Source organism: Pectinophora gossypiella, chromosome 13 (assembly GCF_024362695.1).
Source record: "Pectinophora gossypiella chromosome 13, ilPecGoss1.1, whole genome shotgun sequence".
NCBI lineage: Eukaryota > Metazoa > Arthropoda > Insecta > Lepidoptera > Gelechiidae > Pectinophora > Pectinophora gossypiella.
In genome coordinates, this window is record NC_065416.1 from 2,362,658 (window position 1) to 2,381,790 (window position 19,133).

At 37.1% G+C, this 19,133-nt stretch overlaps 1 long non-coding RNA gene across 1 annotated transcript; it reads left to right on the forward strand.

Moving 5' to 3' along the window:
• Positions 1-937: 937 nt before the first annotated feature.
• LOC126371782 (uncharacterized) lies at positions 938-16,192 on the forward strand. The gene is made up of 3 exons (XR_007567079.1): positions 938-984; positions 7,587-7,641; positions 16,142-16,192. It is a non-coding gene; the product is annotated as an uncharacterized LOC126371782 (long non-coding RNA).
• The last annotated feature ends 2,941 nt before the right edge of the window (positions 16,193-19,133 follow it).

Consider the following 19,133-nt stretch of genomic DNA (forward strand, 5'->3'; position numbering starts at 1 on the left):
AGGGCATAATCCGTAACTCTAGATAATTATCTTAAGCAAACGTGCGATAGCCCATCACCAAAATAGTCCATATTTTTTGAAAATATTGTGGCTGTATCTACCCTGATAGACGTTACAAGCGTTAACATAAATATTTATGTATTATTATGAAAGATTATTACCTTTCAATGAAAGGTAATACACGTCCTTTGACTTATTATTCCACCTACAAAAGCCGAAAAGCCTACTAAATTGCACAACCAAGTATCATTTCAGCATGTAATCAAAAGGGAAAACGCAAAGCCTTCTGAATGGTCGTTTCGTTCTCGCGTCCCATATTTCAACGGCGAATGAACACTTGCGTGGTTTTAACTTTTTTTTCCCCTAGTTTTCCCGCCTGCGGTTTCAAAACGCCCCAATTAGGGCTGTCTTTGACAAATGATGCAGATAAGCGTGCATTACGAACGCACTCGAGCGTTCGGATTTCAATTTTGTTTGTAAAAGGTTTCCTTTTAATATTTTATGGTTCTTTTGATGTCTATTAAATACGAATTTATGAGTTCGAATTTATATTTGGAGCATAGTTAATTGATATCACGAGGTTTCTAAGAAATTGTGCTCGACTATCCCCCTATTACATGGGACTTAAACATAATAAGGCCGCATATTGTACTCTTTCAATTTCTCTTTTGTTTTGTATTTCCTGTTTGTGCAATAAAGTATACTGTGGCCCCGATTTCTGCAGACACCTCCTTATTTTACTTTATGTTATACCTGTCATTTTCTTACCCGCCGAAAAGGAAAGGGATGAATGATTGACAACTCTTAATTTTAGGAAGAATGAGTAAATGAATGAATAACCCAGGCGAAACAAAAAAGTACCTCCCTGGTATGCAAACCGTTTGACGTGTGCTGTCAACATAAATCTGTCGGGTTATTGGCCAATGTAAATTTTTTAGACGGTTGTTTTAGATTTGTGCTTAAAATTGACGTGTGTTCCATAAAGTTTATGCTTGTCGATTACCCGTTCCTTTCCTTTTCGGCGGATAAGAAAATGACAGATATAACTTAAAATAAAATTTGATGGTGTTTACAGGAATTAGCACCTGTGTGTTTGTTACGTTACGTTATGTTATCTTGTATCTGGCGAACATTGGGCGTAACTATACATCTCTTCCTACCTTTTGGGGATACGTGTTATGTTCGTGATGCTATGTTTTGATATGTCTTGTCTCTTTGTCTCGATGAAGCGTGGATGCTTAATTCACCTTGCGATTGATGTACCTCTGACTAGCCTAGTTAAGAATATAGTCGTGAATCATGACCAAATGATGTTATACCTACTTGCTGTAAGTGCATATTTTGCATATTTCAAAATTCAAATTCAAAAATATCTTTATTCAATAGGTAACATAGTTACACTTTGAATCGTCAATTTTACATAACGAACGTCTCATCCGCCTAAAACTACTGCAGCTTCTCACAACCTGTATAGCCGGGGAAAAGAAGCTGCAAGAAAAACCTCGGCACAGGGCCCTAGACGTTCTTTCTTTTTTAATTTGCATAATATAATCCTCGAGATATAACAATGGGAAGTTTATGTATGAATTTACCTTTCCAAACTTCTATAATTATATAAAGTTCGAAATTCCAAATTAATATGTCCGTAACTATGAGGAAACGCAAGTTACATTAGTATCATGTTTCCTATTTCTATTCTATTGATTTAGTACTAAATTATTCCATAAATATTAAAAGAGAAATTTTCCTCCATATTTTTTTCACGTCAGTAGGATACGAATCCGGGGATAGGGAAAAAGTGTAATAAAATTCGGCCTTGACAGTAAGAAGCTCAGAGATATAAAATATTAAAAAGAAAACAGTTCGTGAGAAAGTAGCATCTAACCCTTAAGTTTGCTTTACTTAAGTTCTATATAAATGTTTTATTGATCTGTTTAAGGCGAGGTATTCCAACAAAGACTGTGCTTTAGAGTTTTTTAAAACTGTCGGATATAGAAGAACTCTTTCTCTAGAGGGAATAGACATTTATGAGTTTAGGCCAATTTGTCCTAAGAGTTTGCTTAAAAAAAAATTACAATAAGGGAGTTTAACGGAGATTATTGTGTTAACGAGAGTACTAGACTGAATTAGATAAATTATTTTATAATTGGTAAAGGGGCTTTTACTTTCACTTATGACTCCGCCTCATCATCATCAGCCCATTAACGTCCCCACTGCTGGGGCACGGGCCTACCCTATGGATGGGTAGGGAGATCGGGCCTTAAACCATCACGCGGGCCCAGTGCGGATTGATGGTTATTAACGACTGCTAATGCAGCCGGGACCAACGGCTTAACGTGCCTTCCGAAGCACGGAGGAGTTCGAGATAAATACTTTTTTTTGTGGTCACCCATCCTATGATCGGCCTTTGCGAAAGTTGCTTAACTTCAACAATCGCAGACCGAGTGCGTTTACGGCTGCGCCACCGAGCTCCTCCGAGCAATTACGTAATGTACAGTAATTAATAATATACTACGCACGCGCCACGTTAGTACCCTGTCGCCTTAACATTTTAACATTTAGTAAGACTTTACAGTTCAATTTGTCAAAAAAGTTAATGTAACATGGTAATAATGCTCGTGACAGTACCGCGTATGTAAGGTTCTATAGTGTGAATACAATTTTTATATCCAACTTGTCGAAAACTTAAGTAGGGACTACGTATCCTCACTTATCCCACTGTAAGTAGTACCCATCTGCTTTACTTATACATTACTCGATTAGGTATATCCGTATCTTCATAGAAGAGGCGCTGAAACGGCGCAAATGCACTATAAGGGTCGCCTTTTTGTCCAAATCGAGTGGAATCCGTCTGCTTCGTGCGATTTCAAACAGATTTCTATCCGGCAAATACTAGACTAAACCGGATTTAACGGTCTTCGAGGCCCGCGGCCATTTTGTTTCGAGACTTTTTGAATATGGATTGTTTTAAGTTGGCTTTGTTTGCCGCAAGAATAGGGAGATTAGAAAATTATTGTGAAGTGTTTGCCAGACATTGTATTGTGTTAACACTTTGTGATTCTTGGTGAATTTTACATAATTATTTCAAAGTAGGTACTCTTGAAGTGTTTAAAAACAAAGAGATGGAATAAAAAAAGGAATCGTTGCAAGAAACGTAAATGTTTGAAGGAAAAGTGGAACTGCTTACTATTTTTTTTTTTTTGATAACTGTAATTTTTATGTCAAAATATTTACTTTTATTGTCTAAACCATAATATACCTGTTTTTCCTGTTTTTTTGTTCACCAACCTATAAAGCCTTTGACCTATCAGTTAATAATACGGCCTCGGTGGTCCAGTGGTTGAGCGGTGGGCTCATGGTCCGGAGGTCCTGGGTTCGAATCCCAGTTGGGACATATCACAAAAATCACTTTGTGATCCCTAGTTTAGTAAGGACATTACAGGCCAATCAGCTGATTGTCCGAAAGTAAGACGATACGTGCTTTGGAAGGCACGTTAAGCCGTTGGTCCCGGTTACTACTTACTGATGTATTTACGTAGTCGTTACATGAGTCACGTCAGATGTGAGGTTTGCAATCCACCTCACAACCCACACGATAGAAGAAGAAGTTAATAATTTTTCAAAGCTTCAATTATTCTCTGATTCAAATATCTCTAACCAAAGACAATCCTCAATTTTAATCCTGACAAGATTCTCCCAACAAACAATACAATTACGACGAAGATCTTCTAATTACCTATTGTATCTAATAGCTGTTCTTACTCCAATTACAACTGTCACTCTCTATTGTGTGGGAGCTATAGCAGTATTTTTGGCTTCACGTAGGAAAAGTTTGCGAAAAAACTTTATATATTTATTTTTGGACTAATCCTGGAGATTGACAAGGCATTGAGATATTTCCAATTCATTTTTATATCCGCCGAAAAGGAAAGGGACGGATGGGTGACAACTGTTGATATTATAATGAATGAGTGAATGAATGTATAGCCCGGGCATTTAAAATAGGGATCCCGCTGATATGCAACCCGTTTGACGTGAGCCAACTTAATTTTGTCGGGTTATTGGCCAATATAAAATTTTGGAAGGGTTTTTAAAATTCTGTAGAAAATTGACGTGTGTGCCATAAATTTTATGCCTGTCGACTACCCGTCCCTTTCCTTTTCAGCGGATAAGAAACAGACAGGTATTACTTAAAGTACAATTAGATGGTACGTACTGGAATTAGCACCATTATGCTACTAAACCTACATGAGTGACGTCAGGAGCCTTTGGCGGCTCATTACCCCTGATACCAGGCTTGGTAAAGGTCGGTGACCTCACGAAAGAATCACGTAACTTAAATTTTATGAGCGTTATCCATGCTAGTGCATGCATACCGAGGATCGCCTCTACAATTTGGTTTCTGACTTCTGTTCCATTATGAACAAAATAAATATTTTATCATCTCCCTAGCATTATCCCGTTTTTCACAGGGTCCGCTTACCTAACCTGAAGATTTGACAGGTCCAGTTTTTTACAGAAGCGACTGCCTGTCTGACCTTCCAACCTGCGTAGGGAAATGAAAAATGACCTTCCAGCCCAATACAGGTCAGGTTAGGTTAGCATACCTCCGAAAATGCATTTCTCGGGAATGTGGGTTTCCTCAAAATGTTTTCCTTCACCGCTGAGCACGTGATAATCATTTATGATCCAAACATGAATTCGAAAACAAATTCGACAATCATTGGTTTACGCCTGTGCTGGATTCGGACCTGCGACCTCAAAGTGAGAGGCAAGCGTTCTACCAACTGGGCTTCCACGGCTTCACAAAATAATTATTTTATGGTAAGATTATTATTTTCACTAATTTTATCGACCATTACAGACGACGATACGGTTCACGTTGGTCTAATGAAGATTGTTGAGAAGCTGGTAGACACTGTTTATTCATTTTCTTCACTCGTGTAGGTAAGCGACCGACCTCATCACCCTGCTGTCAAGGTTACTATTAGCTTCCAAAGGCGCATGACTAAGTTCATAATGAAGTAAATAGTAGCCAGGACCGACTGCTTTTAAAGTGCCCTCCGAAGCACGGGTAATCCTACTTTCTGACAATCGGATGATCAGCTTGCAATGTCCTAACCAAGTCGTCCAGGAATCGAACTCGAGACCTGATCAAGACACCAACGCTCTTACCACTAGACCATTTGAGTTCTATTGAAAATTGGTTACTTGACAGTTTTCGGATAAGTATTTTAAAAAATACAAACGCTTATTTTGCACCTCTTAAAATATTTAAGTTCTCGAAAAAGGGTTATAATAATAGTAAAAACATATTTTTCTTCAATGATTTTATTCGCACGAAAACGGTTGGTCACGTGACGTCACATTTCAACAAACAAAGAAACTCTTGTAATTTGACAGATAGCTTTTGTTTATTTTGTGAAATGTGACGTCACACGAAGCTCAATCTTTTAATTTATTTATTCGTAGATGAATTGTAATACACAGATAAAAACTCGCATTTTTATTTTGTTAAAATTATATTATATTAAAAAAATGATCATAATAAAAAAGAACTATTGGATAATTATTGTTGAATGATAAACTACCATAATATCCGACATATTTCATATTTTATTGTTACAGCTGTCAAGTGGCCAATTATCCTTATTTTTCTCTCAGTCCCGATAAGAATTACGAGCAAGCAAAGTGCCTCTGTAAATGTATGTACATCTAAAAAGTAGCGGTGAAATTTTCATCAAGGAAAGGAGAGGCACGGAAGCAATATAGGCAACGGCTTAATCTCCTCAATGCATTTGCTCAAAGTTTTTGCGCTATCTTTGTGAGGTTCAATAAAATCCCCTTCCGGAGGTAAAAGGAACTCTCGTTTGGACGGAGAAGATAATGTGGGTAAACTGTGAACTTTTGATATTAATTATAGTTAGAACAAAGTTTTATTGTTCTCCGAAAAAATAATATAATAACAAAGATAACATGCGTAATTATTAATCACACGAAAACATTTATCACATCACTAATTTAAGAGCCACGCTCTTGTCAGTGTAGCATTCTCCATGTTACTTTTTTAGGGAAAAATAGTGCAGTGGTTTCCCTCTTGACTTCCGCCCCGCAGTACTTTGTCTGACGCGATTGAGATAGCGCCCAGAGTTCTATTTCAAAGCCGTACCAGGACTCCTGTCCTCCGCCTCTGAATAGTATTGACAGTTACTGCTACCTTCTGACAGGTTCCAGATTAAAAAATATTTAATAACTATAATTATTTTTGTTGACACGCATGTCTAAATTAATTGAGACGTAAATACCATTTCCTTTGTCGGTATTTTAAAGTTATTTATTGTTTGCAACTTAGGTAATTGATAATTTAACGTTGGCGTATTTATGCTGAAGTTCGTGGTTACAGTGGACGCATTTAAACCTCTAGCCTTTATAGGGTGCACTGGAATCCAGAAGTCGTCTGCTTAAAGTCGCCGTGTGTTCGTCCAACTCATTGTTTGAAAGTTCTTTGTCTACTAGACATTGTAAAGTTAGTTATTTCAAGTCGCCACAAAGAAATCCATTGTAAAGTTAGTTATTTTAAGTCGCCAGAAAGAGACTCGCTTGATTGGCTTTACCTGTTTCCAATTACTTATTGTGCTACTTTATTCTGGAAAAAGGTTTAAATTCTTCGAATTTGTACTGTAAGGAAAGGGAATTAAAGTTATGGTTTATGTGGAAAGCTAAATCACTAAGTTCAGTGGTTAATCTTCCTTTTACGAAACAGTTTTTTCTCCGTGCTTCCTGAAATGTTACGACATATTTATTTGTCATTTTATTACGGTTAAAGCCATAAAGCAACACGGACTTCCGCCGAGCGGAGGGCAGTCTGTAATCATAGCTTTATTTTAATTATATTTTTTCTGCTACTTTATGCGGGCAGGGGAGTGCGTATGTACAGGGGGACTATGAGTTGGCCACTACTTGGGCGATTCTCGGTGAAGCGGTCGACAAGGCATTGACTTGTATGTAATCCGCTGATGGCTTACACACGAACGTCGCCTCGCCGCGCGGTGCACCGGCTTCCGTCGTGTGATAATAGTATTTTTACGGAATACTCCCGGGTATTGACATCATTATTGATATTGGCCTCAATTCCTGCAGACCACTCCTAATTTGAGAAAGAATGAGTCAATGAATGAATAACCCGGGCGAATCAAAAAGATATCTCGCTCGTATGCTAACCGTCTGACGTGTGCTGTCTACATAACGTCCCTTAGCTTACAACACCGCTCAAGTCGAAAATTGGCGGTTTTTACATATTAATGCCATTGGATGAAGAAAATAAAGGTTAAAATAAAGTAAATCGTCAAAATAAGTATAAATAATTATTTATTAATCGCTAACTAGAGTATGTATTAAGTAGCAATAAAAAAATCTACAGATATTTTAAATAAGACATTTTATTTCGTCTCCTGTAAAGTTGGTAAAAATGACTTAAGCGGTGTTGTAAGCTAAGGGACGATAATTCTGTCGGGTTATGGGCCAATGTAGAATTTTTAGACGGTTGTTTTAGACTTGTGCTTAAAATTGACGTGTGTTCCATAAAGTTTATGCTTGTCGATTACCCGTCCCTTTCCTTTTCGGCGGATAAGAAAATGACAGGTATAACTTAAAATAAAATTAGATGACACCATCTACGTACGGGAATCAGCATCACTATCTATTGAAACTATCTTTAAATTTGAGACTCGGTATCTTCTTCTATCGTGTAGAACAGATGGATTACCAACGTCGTCTACCCTGGTGTCAGGGTTATTATTATTATTGACGGCCCCAGTGGTCCAATGGGTTCAAATCCCGGTGAGGACATATCACAAAAATCACTTTGTGATCCCTAGTTTTGTTAGGACATTACAGGGTGATCACCTGATTGTCCGAGAATAAGACAATCCGTGTTTCGGAAGGCACTTTAAGCTGTTGGTCCCGGTTACGACTTACTGATGTAAGTAGTCGTTACATGAGCCGTGTCAGGGGCCTTTGGCAGCTCAATAATAACCCTGATACCAGGGTTGATGGGGTTGGTATTCCACCTCACAACCCACACGACAGTAGAAGAAGAAGCCGCCAAAGGCCCCTGACGTAACCCGGGATTAACGATCTTTTTTCTTTACGTCCGGTCCGTGACTAACTTTAATATTTTTTATACCTTCACTCATAAATCCTATAGAAATGTGTGTAAAAGGAAGTTGGAGCGTGTTCGTACGTGCGATGCGCAGTATGGTGGAATAAAATGACGGAATTCACGCAGTTTGTCGAACGTGGACTGACTAAACCCATCCGCGCCGGCGGCGGGCTTTTGTTGGAATTTTTAATCATTTTGGGGTCTTTTACGTACTAGGAGAGAAGATATATAGTAAATATTTACTTTTAATACCTAAATCTACCTTGTTGTTTTGTTGATGTGGTGTAAAAGACGATATAGTGATTAAAATTGAGAAGGAAATGTTAGGTTCGGTTGGACACGTAGAGCGGATGAAGGATAATAGAATAGCGAAAGCAGTATATAACGCGAAAGTTGATGGTAGGGCTGGCAGAGGAAGACCTAGAACGAATTACGATGACCAAATTGGAGATGTCTTATTGGAGATGTTTAGTACGATCTACTCTGAAACGGCGTGCGTGTATGAAGCGATTGATGAATGTGGAGGAAGCAAGAGAAGTGTGTCAGGATCGAAGCAAATTGAATTCTATAGACTCTGCTTACCCCGGTGGGAAATAGGCGTGAGTTTATGTATGTATGTACGTAATACCTAAAAGATATAGTGATTTAATTTTTTTATTCAGTTACGTTTTTTTTTTTTGAAGCCGTGGTAGCTCAGTTAATAGAACGCTTGTCTCTCACTTTTACTGTAACTGTATTCTAATTCATGTTTGGATCATAAATGATTATCACGTGCTCAGCGGTGAAGGAAAACGTTGTGAGGAAACCCACATTCTCGAGAAATGAATTATATTACAGCCTTCGCAAGTTCTCAACCGACAAGAACTTATCGGTTCTTATTTTATTATTCCGAAAATTTGGATTGCTGGTAGAAGCTAGCCACTGAACATAATAATTCGTATATAAAAACTAGCCAAGTCGGACCTTAGGCTACAATAAGATCTTAAGATAGAAGAAGAAATTACAAATACATTTCAGGACTAACCATTGAACTTGGTTCCCATTAAATCTCACACATTTTGTCGTTGAAGTCAGTAACCAAGGCATAGGTAGGTTAACATCATAATATTGAACTTGGCTCTCATTTCACACTTATGTTTTCGTCGGGATTTTCTTTACCGAGTGAGATCCCTCAACGCTTAACATTTATCCGACCAAGTAGTGAACAAAAAAAGAGAACATACATACTGAACCCGTTCTAATATAAAGTTAAAATTGTACTTCTAGTTTCCCAACTGCAGTGATTGAAATATGGTATTCAATCGCATACGATTTCCCGATTCCCGATTTCCGATTCTCTTGGTTTTAAACATTTTTTTATTCAATTCGTAGAACAATCGGCATAGAGGTAATTCAATTTAGTTTTAGAATAATTCGATTTTTATTCGTAACTTAGTTGGGCTTGTCGATTGAAAAAGTTTTCAACGCGAATTCGCAATTTTTCATAGTTCGTTTTTTCACGTTCTAATGAGGTACAGTATTATACATAAGTACAGTTTTTAGAAAGTATTGTGGCAGTGACAGTACCATAAGTTGCAAACAATAGGATATTCGATAACTTAGTCAAATGAGATAATTTACATGAAACGTCGAAACGAAAATTTTCCTGAAATTGAAATATTATATTAATTGGAAATACTGTCCTGTGACGTCATTAGTAAAAACAGTCAAAAGTCGTACTGTTACTTAATTTATAATTAAATTTTGAAAATAATTGAAAAAGGAAAAATTAGATTGATTTTTGGTTATGTTATACTGGATTCTATTTTTAGATTATCATTTTAAGTCAAATACCTTATTATGACAATAATAATTGACAGTGACATAAAGTGACTATTGACATACTTATTTGTTTGCAACTTGGCTGCACCGTACGGCATCAAATAGACTGTGATCGGTTTAGACTCTAAACTAAATCACTGTCATAATATACCTATTTATATCAACGCTTCATTAAATAGAGCAGTTATTAGAAATATTTTCTGGGTCCATGACAACCTCATTTATTTGTTATTAACAACTATAACAATTTCGGTAAAATAACTTTTTTTTAGTTTTTATTTGACTGTTTTTATTTTTTCACGTAGCGGTACACATGCTTAGGAATAGCTGTGAAGTAAAATTAAATAAATTATTAAGAAAGAGATTTCTGAAGAAAGGTAGAAAATCTATTAAGAGGTACAAAATGGGTCATATATCTCCTAAACCGTAAATAATCGCTGAACATACATGGGGGTGTTTCTGGTAGCTAATGAGCCCGTCAATCTAATTTTTCATTTTTAACGTGAACTTCTGGGCCACCCTGTATAATAACAACAACAAACAAACTAGGCAACAGGGATGCCAGATCTGACATTAAGCAACTGTAGTCGCAGACTTATATCAGTAGGTATTCGTAAACAGATTCAAAGTAGAGGCAACCTTATCCAGCAAGGTTTTCTTACCGCATTTATCTGATCGACAGCCATCTAACGATACCCGTGATGGATGACTGAGCTGAGATAGTTCCGGCAACTTGACGTACTCGTCAGTATATTTAAGGGACAGATAAAGCCTTGATAAAATGGTGCGCGAAACGCGCGGGGACACAGAATAAAGAATTGGTTCTCTATTTTTACTCATAAAATATGTAATAATTTACCATGGCATAATGTTACTTGTCCTATTATTAGTTACGCATAGTATTAGTTTGTCATAACTTTTAAGCATGATTTTGAAACTCATAACTACTATAAGCATAATAATTAATGACAATAATGATATATAAGCATAATTATTATAAGCATAAAAACTATACTCCGATTAAGAAAAGTTTTGGTACAACTTTTAACATTTCCGAAACTTACTTTTTCCTTGGCTGCATTTGGTTCATGATTCTGACTTTTTATATTTTTTGACTCTATTTCATGCTGTTGGTCATCATTCAGTATACTTTTCGTGTGTAAGATAAACATGCTGGGGGCGTAGGGGTGGCCCAAGGGCCACCCCCGCCGCACCCTAAACTACTGTTATGCCTTGTTATAAATTATGACAAAACACTATTATTCTAAAAAAGAATTATGGATAAGTACCTATTTATATGCAAATCAAATTTATACCAACAAATATTAGTCCAAAAATAAGTTATACCTAACAAACCAGTATTCCTAGATGTTATTATGGGAAAGTACTATTATGCTAAAAAAACGTTATGCAAAAAGGATTATGATAATTAAAATTATGACAAAACCATTTATGCATTTTAAGAGAATCCCTAAAGAATTATGTGTAGAACGGTAACTCCCAGCCCCGCACCAATTCGTACGGGCGCCGACCTCGCCCCTCTGGGTCTAACTTTAGTCTTAAATGTCCGTAACCTTATTCAGGATCCCTTGCGGAGGGTCCCTGGCTTTGACTCCAAGCGAAAAATCTGCACCCGACTAAACCGGTTTAGGACGAACCACGGAAAGTCAAACCATCACCTACATAAATGGGGCTTAAAGGAGTCGCCATACTGTAAATGTGGTCACCCGAATCAAACCATATCTCACATAGTGAACGAGTGCCCTCTGCACCGGTTCCCAGGTGGTATAGCCGAGCTGCATTGTGTGACGGATGCGGCAGAGACTTGGTTGGGGGAGCTTCAGCTGGATATATGTTCCACCTAGGATATTTTATTTTTGTCTGCCATACGCAATAATAATAATGTCCATAAACCGCTTAAGTGTAAGAACTAAGAGAATGGCTTGTTGAACGTGCTTTTTATGACATAAACGAATTCTATAATATATAAGTAATATGTTGACATCATTAATATAAGTATGTACTAACTATAAGTCTTTGAGTAAAATTTTAAAAAGATATGAATAAATGAGTATGAGTATGTAAGGCGGGCATATTCCTGAAAGATATCTCTTCAAGCCAACCCAGTATGTTATAATAGATTGTTTCATAGTTTGGTAGCTTTGGGAGGGAAAGAAACTAAAATATACATTTTGTTCGCTATTTTACATAATAATAAAATATTACGATGATGAAAAGTAAGGGTAGGGTCCCGTGAGTGATTTTTGTTATGATAAAAACGACACATCACTCCCAACACGAAAATGTATGTCAATTGGGGGACGACCTATTTCGTAAGGTCTTTGATATAAGTGTTGGTTCGAGTCAATAAATAAATACGAATCTAGCAGAAAGTACGGACGGAAAAGCTCTTTATAAAAATACGCCTTTACGCCGACGATGTGTATAGATTGAAAAAATCGTATCGACAGAATTAACCCGTTGGTGTAATGGTTAATATGCTCGTCCCGGTTTGACAAGCGACGAGTTCATGTCTCATTCGAGTCAGACTTTTTTCATTTTCATTTCCTCATTGTGAGTTTGTGAGACACTAATTTTATTGTTGATTTCTATAAAACAATCAATTTTTAAAGCTCTTTGTTTGCAACGTATATACATAAACTCACGCTTATAAACCCTAATAGAGTGAGTAGAGCCAAATGAGAAGACAACTTGCAGCTAATTTTGATACGAAATTCTAACATAGCGATTAATGAATGTGGAGGAAGCAAGGGAAATGTGTCAGGATCGAAGCAAATGGAATTCTATAGTCTATGCTTACCCGCGGTGGGAAATAGGCGTGAATGTATGTATATAAGTCCTAACATAGATTTGATGAACCTTATGGTAAACAGCTCATTACAAATAGAATAAATACATATATGTATTTCTAACACATAAGATAAAATGTATTTTATTCTTTGAGTAGTGTACTATTAGACTTGGGACTCCTTTCAACCAACCGGACAATCCGAACGTCTCATCTAGGTAAAACTACAACAGTTTGTCAACTAATGTCTCAACAGCTGAGGAAAAGTAGCTGCTAAAAACCATGGGCACAAAACCTTACTACAATAAGTCACGTCAAAAAAGCTGTGTCCTTGTAATAATTCAACAATACTATTGTCACCCAAGGGAACTATGTAAATGTTGCTTATTGCTAACCAAATTAGGCGCAAATTCGGCCACCAACGAGCATTGTAATGAAGACAAATATCCCCGAGGGCCTGATTGAAATACGTATCAGACGTAAATACTAAAGTTCGGAACAAGCATTTTGCCGTTACTGGAAAAGTTCGAGTGTAAAGGTAAATGCACAGTCGCGTAAAAATGTATGAGACTGACATGTCACTTAGGTTACAATACTTACCTATGTGCTTAAGAGAGAAAGAGATAGATTAACTGGTAAGCAAAGAGATAGCAGTCTCTTTATACTCTTTCTCGAAAGCATCCTGGTGGCACTCTATTATGACAATCGATAGTGATAAAAATGAATGGAATTGACATAATGGTGACGTATTGAACGGCCTCCGTGGTCAAGTGATTGAGCGATGGGCTTACGATCCAGAGGTCTCGGGTTCGAATTTCGGTGGGGACATATCACAAAAATCACTTTGTGATCCCTAGTTTGGTTAGAACATTACAGGGTGATCACCTGATTGTCCGAAAGTTAGACGATCCGTGCTTCGGAAGGCACGTTAAGCCGGTTACTACTTACTGATGTAAGTACGTAATCGTTAGATGAGTCATTTCAGGGGCCTTTGGCGGCTCAAAAGTAACCCTGACACCACGGTTGTTGAGAAGGAGAATGGTAACCTGTTAATCCCATACATTATTATCACTTTCACTGTCGATTGTCACAATCATTTGCAACTTGGCTAAGGCCTCTTCCTCTGCATGCAAGGTCAATTTTGTAAAAGAACTCGCGAAAGTGCGTATTTCTGGTGCACGTCAATGTGACCTTGTTAATTATGCGCGTACCTACCTTTACATAGTTTTCTTTGTAAAATAAAGTTGAGTCATTAATCTAAAACTTCAAGCGTGCTGCTTTGCGTGTTAAATAAATTAATGAACTTTTGAAAAGTCTATACTTCACAGAATTGACTTCAAACAAATTTAATGTGTTGAAGTCAGTGTATTGGAGCGTAGGTTTATTTCAAGTAATTTATATGAAGTATTAATTAATCAAGTTCACATCAGCCAACACAAGTATAATACATTAATTGTTTTCGAGATCATGTATGGATGCCAAATGAATATTACGGGTTAGGGATTTCCTTTCGGGTACAGGATAAAGAACGACTATAATTATACTCGTAGAACGGTAACTCCACTCCGCACCATTTCGTATCCAGCGCTGACTTCACCCCCTCTGGGTATTAATAGCTGTAAGCAGCTAAGGAGTGAGGGAGAAAGCGCGCGTACTGTATCTCATTTGCACTTACGCGGTACGTGTCACACGGTAAGAAAGAGTTTTTTGTGTATAGAAGTTTTGTGTTTAGATTATGCTTCGAATTAGAACTCTCAACTTTCCCCAATTTGTCTGACCAAAGGTTTAATTCTATTCTACGAAATTCACATCAATGAGGAAGGTCAGATCAGATGACAGTTCGGTGATTGTTAAAATTTAGTTCTGTGCAATACAACTAAACTGGTTGGCTGGAAGAAATTTCTGCTTAGCAATAAGGCCGTCAGATTGTATTGTATCTATCATCCATTTGTGTAAATCCCGGATCAAACCATAACTCACATAGTGAACGAGTGCCTTCTGCACCGGTTCCCAGGTGGTATAGCCGAGCTGCATTGTGTGACGGATGCGGCAGAGACTTGGTTAGGGGAGCTTCAGCTGGATATATGATCCACGCAGGATATTTTATTTTTGTCTGCCATTGAGGGGAGGCCTGTGCCCAGCAGTGGGACGTATATAGATTGTTTATGTTGAGTATGATTTGTACCGATATCTTGGCGGTAAAAAAAGCAACTCGCCTATCCTTTTTTCTCAACTGGACGTTCGTGATTTCCATACAACCTTTTTTCACCCTCCGTTACCACCTCAGGGGATGAATTTTGTATTACAAAAGGATCCTTAAAGTTAACAAAAAGTAAAGTATTGCTTTTTATACGTGTTCATTTCATTTTTTAGAGAAAAATGTTAAGGAATATTACATGAGCTAAGTTTATAACGTCTGTATCAAGTTGAGCGTTTGAAACATCATCTGGTGAAATATACCGTTGTAAGAGTTTTTCAAGTAAAGTACTTAAAGTTGAATGTATCAAACAAATGTTGTACTTAGTCTTATATCTCTAGAGAGTTATGCGGTATATACTTGTGAAAAATAATCATTATAATATCTCTAACGTTTAACATAACATAACAAATACTTTATTGCACACACAGGTAATATAAAATACAAAACAAAAGAGCAATAGAAAGTGTACAATGGGCGGCCGTATTGCTAAGTAGCAATCTCTTCCAGGCAACCTTTGAGTATATGAGATATAAGAGTGTATAACATAGCGTGATCTAGAAGGACGTACATTGACTAAATTGGAGATATCGTTAGAAAAAGTTCAGTAACATTTACTCTGAACCAGTGTGCGTGTATGGACCGTGTCGTGTGTGTGTGTGTGGATGAAACGATTGATTAATGTGGAAGAAGCAAGAGAAGTATGTCAGCTCTGCTTACCCCGCTGGGAGATAGGCATGAGTTTATGTATGTATAGTGGAATAGTGCAGCAAATAAATACATGTACAGATAAAAATGAAATACAAAGTTATAAGTAGGTAGTGGCCCCGATTCCTGCAGACACCGCCTAATTTTATTTTAAGTTATATCCGTCATTTTCATATCCCTCGAAAAGGAAAGGGACGGATGATTCACAGCTCTTAATTTTAGGAAGAATAAGTAAATGAATGAATAACCCGGGCGAATCAAAAGGTACGTCCCTGGTATGCAATCCGTTTGACGTGCTGTCTACTTAACTGTGTCGGGTTATTGACGGATGTAAAATTTTTAGACGGTTGGTTTAGATTTGTGCTTAAAATTGACGTGTATTCCATAAATTTTATGCTTATCGATTACCCGTCCCTTTCCTTTTCGGCGGATACGAAAATGACAGATATAACTTAAAATAAAACTAGATGGTATTTACAGGAATTAGCACCAGTATAGGTATATAATTTCTAAATTAAGTATCATCATCATCATAGTATAGTTATATAAGAATAAAGAGTGTCTGTTTAGAGTTTATAAAAATAATTTAGTTTTAAGTTATTCTTGAGTTGCTTTTGCGGTGCCCTTACGAGGTGTCACATGTTTGTACATATTTAATTATAACAACTGTAATACCATGTGACATGGAATAAATAAATAATTATCCACCCTACGCACCCAGATACCAACCTCGCCGGCGTAGTCGACGAGTTCCTTCATTCAGTGCTTATCGCTAATGATGCATTAGGGTTGATTGGTTCTTTCAAATATAATCCCCTCAAACGACGCCCTGAGCTGATGACGCTAACGTGCGTGCCAACCTGCGCAGCCTCCGCCCTGTTGTCTTAAATTGTATACTGGATGAAAAACCTCGGCGCTCCCCATAGGCTTGTTTCCAACTAAACAGATCACTTACTTTTTTTCTAAACGTCAAAACACAAATTTACTATGGAATTTGTAAACTCATATACCTCTATTTCTGTCTGTTTGTTCCTAGGTTACGCAACCGATCATTTGGTTTAAACTTCCGGATCTCCTGTACACTGAAAATGTGTATTTTTCCAACCTTGACGCTGGCAGAATAATAATTGTCCCTGTTGGCAGAAGCCAATATTTATAAAAGAAAAATGGAATTTGTGTGAAAAAGCACAACGTGACGTCATAGAAAGACGTGATAAAATGTTCGACTTATTACGTTTTTCTTGATTGAAATTCATAAATAAGTTGAAAAGAAAAAGAAAATATTTTTCGTTAGTTCTAGATCTGTCTTTATTTAGTAATTAAAATTTCATAATTTGTCTTGAACACGACCCAATTCTCCGGCCAAGTAGTTTATGTCGTAACGTAAATTCACATAAAAAAAAAGGTGTCGCATCATGTTGAATAGAATATAATAGAAATAGTTTATTATAAAAGGGCGCCACACACAAAAAATACAATAAATTCATATCAAATTTCCACTAAACAATTACAAAAAAAGCGAAACGGATGTTTGTTTAAATTATCATAAAGGTGGCGGTGCACGTCCTGAGATAAAAGGGCCTCACTCAGCACAACGCTGATATTACGTGGACCCTGTTGGGTGACGCACGAACATCGTGTTCCAAAACTATGTCTACATAAATTATAACATAATACCAAATTACTGTTGGTGTGGACACAATTTTTACGACAAGCCCGAGATGGGAACATAATATATTATTATTATGAATGTTTTTACCTTTTTCTTCGCATCCATTAAATGAATTAACCTTCCAATATTCGACCTTAAACACTGTATTCCCAAATCAATTCTCATCTCCAAATATACATCGGATATTTTTAACACCTGTTTACAAGTTAGCTGGTGTTGAAACTTTATTTTGGGTGTAATATTAATAGAAATGCTATAGCACTTCGGTCATGCGAGGTGAGGAGTGTGTCTAACTGGATCGGCATTAGTTGGTGGGAGTACCGCGTAGCTATGGTGAAAAATAAATGTCTCCGGTGTAAAATCATAAAAAAGCCGTAATAGCGCAGTTCGGAGAACGCGTGGGTTTCATAGTAGTGTCACGCTTGCCAATCCCTCTGGCTCTAAACCCTTGAATTCGACTGTATGAATTTAATTTCATGTTTGGTAAGTAAGTAAAATGTTTATTTCTCATAAAATACAGAAAGTATTGGTACAATAAAAACCCCACAAAACCAATGGTTGGTTGGTTTATAGATTCTTCTTCTGTCGTGTTGTGAAGACTAAGTGGATGACCAACCTCATCAACCCTGGTGTCAGGGTTATTTAGCCGCCGAAGGCTCCTGACGTGACTCAAGTAACGACTGTGTACTTACATCAGTAAGTAGTAATCCAGGCAAACGGCTTAACTTGTCTGCCGAAGCACGGATTATCTTACCTCTGGACAATCAGGTGATCGGTTTGCAAAACTAGGGATCGCAAAGTGTTTTTGTGATTTGTCCCCACCGGAATTCGAACCGGTTTATAGATGATTATGATATAATTACGTGCTTTCCAGGATTGCCCTTCTTACATAAGACTTAAACATGGCTGACGAGGACTGGGTGTTTATATTACTACCTCTGCCTACCCCTTCTGGGATATAGGCGTGATGCTACGTTTATGTTATGTTATGTACATACTTACGAGGAGTCATGAATATCATGTACCCACTACAGAACCCTGTCGTAACTAACTGTGAGTAACACCTTACCGAATACTAAAGGGGATTATTCGGTTCATGATTCTGGGTTAATATCAAGTGGAATTTTCCGTCGCAAAATTCATAATTTTCTTAAATTATTTTAAATTCCTTATTGTCATGCCTTCAGTATTCGTTACGATGTCACTGTTGGATAACTGAGATTAGTGATATTTTTGAATCTGAAAAGTAGACTTGCCCATACAAAACACCGACCAAAGGAAAGGTACTTACAGGATTGTTGAATTTGCTTTCTTCTGACCCCGGGGTGCTCTGGAGACTGCTAGTGCACTTTCAGATTAAGTTTAAACAGCACAACTTGAATTAATACACTTTTATGTTATTTTAGAAATTTCTTGTATAGAAACGCGCGACGGCGGTAGTCGAGTCCACTTTTTTTTCCTTTTTCCTGGCTTGGGGTGGCGGGAGTTTTTGGCGCGAACCAAAGGAGTTTTTGGAAGGGATTCATGGTCGGTGTCCTAACATTTACCCCCCACCGAAATCAACAGTGATTTCAAAATAGGTAATAACATCACAAGAGTAGAATTATTAAATATACTACTTATAATGTACTTTATTGTTGACAAAGAAAACTAAGTTATATATTTTTATAATAAGATAAGCTAATGGACTGTATAATAAATAATTAAGTGTATGAATGATATTATTATGATAGAAATAAATAACAAAGTTATTGGTCCTGCTCTT